This window comes from Lygodium microphyllum, chromosome 13 (genome assembly GCF_053477565.2).
Source record: "Lygodium microphyllum isolate KBCC chromosome 13, Lygodium_microphyllum_v1.1.10, whole genome shotgun sequence".
In the NCBI taxonomy this organism is placed as follows: domain Eukaryota; kingdom Viridiplantae; phylum Streptophyta; class Polypodiopsida; order Schizaeales; family Lygodiaceae; genus Lygodium; species Lygodium microphyllum.
In genome coordinates this window covers 26,704,482-26,706,303 of record NC_141147.1, presented here as the reverse complement: position 1 = coordinate 26,706,303, position 1,822 = coordinate 26,704,482, and positions in this window count along the sequence as shown.

The window sequence follows — 1,822 nt, the reverse complement described above, 5'->3', positions numbered from 1 at the left end:
ACCAAAAACCCCATTTTTCTCATAAAAACTGTGTTTTACAGGTTTTTAAAAATTATTTCCAGCATTTTGACTTTATGTTTTCTAAATTTTTCATCATGGAAGCATAGAAAAATAGTGAACATCTACCAATTTTCACTCCATAAGAACAACATTGACTCAATCAAATATAAAAAATAAGCAAGTTTCCTTTGTAAAATAGAATTAACAGTTTTTTTCTTGTTTGCGGGTTAAAAAATTTGATGCGGGATGTATATTAGCCCTCATTCAATGCTCAGCCACCTTCGAACAACAAACTCCAGCCCTCCACCAATTCGGGAGTGATCTGGTACCATGCCAGACAAACGGTCTTCAATCGGTCTTCAATCCTCTTCATGGGCATGAACTGCCCCTTAAGGGGAGAGAGGGAGGAGAGAGAAAGACTGTTAGTAGATGCAACTATTAAAAGATTGTGTACATGTAGCTAAGTGTAAAGATTTGTATATGGATTGTAGAATATAAGCAATTCATGGAGTGAGTTCAAATGCAGATACCACATCAAGTTATAGATATGCAGGAACAAGAAATTACTGAATAAGAACTTGAGTAGATGGAGGATTTGGCAATGGAAGCACTTTAGATGATTGTAGAGGAAGTGCTTCTATTTAATGAGTAGGATATATCTCTAACTATCTCAGAGTTTGTAATGAAAGAAAGGAGCAATTTGGTATCCCAAAGTATTACAATATTGAATGTTTTGAATGCAGTGTCAAGAATAAGATCAAGACACAAGTTTAAGAGATACAACAAATGTATGAAACATCTTGGGATGAATATAGGCATGCTCTTAAAACTTGGAAAGAAAATAAGTGTGCTACTAAATCTAAGGTTTGTGTTGAATCGTGATTTTTCTATTGGATTCATTGCTAGTTGTTGAAGAGAAAGAGAATAATGTAGATGTGGACATAGAACAAGAGTGTATTGATGTGGCAAAGGCTATGACTAGGGATATTTCTCTGATGTTTGATATGCAATTTGGTGCTATCGATGCAGATGTATTAATTGTAAATGCCGATATAGGAGCAGTGCTTGAGGGTTGTGAAGGTCAAGAGGCTTTGATTGAGGATTCCCCTATGTTTTTTGATATGCAAGTGGATATTCATGACATAGACACATTGATTGATGTAGTGCTAGTAGATAGATGGCGGGAGAGCAAGAGCAAGAAAGAGAGAGACAAAAAATGGGAACTCCAACAGTCACAATGTGTGACCGGGCCTTCCTTTATTCAAACTGTCACTAAAAGAATAAAGAATAAAGTGACAGTGATGGGCGCCCACCACTTTCAGTGTGCAGTGGCGGTGATTGTCAGTGTAGTAATACACGGGTGGCTAGGTGAAGGTGCCTTTATCCCCAACAACCTCCCACTTAAAGGCAAATCTGCCCTAGTGAGGAGTGAAAAGAAAAAGAAAAAAGATAGTACAACATGTACACATGTACAACAGGATGAGGAAAGATGCCATCTCATCCCACGCCCATCAACCTCCTAAGGAAGGCAAAGCACTCTGTAGAGAGGCTTTTGTGAGCAGATCTGCAGGATTTTGGTCGGTCAAGATCTTAACAAGATCAACAGACTTGCCCTCAACGACCCCACGTATGAAGTGATACCTCACCTCAATGTGTTTGGAAGACCGGATTCTTGGCTAACTGAATAGCACTCATAGAATCCAAATGCAGTGTAGGGATAGCATCAATCCAAATGGCCTCCTTGCAGCCTTAGTGGCTGCAACATACTCGGTCTCTGTAGTAGAAAGGGCCGTGCATTTCTGCACCCTCGACATCCAAGAAA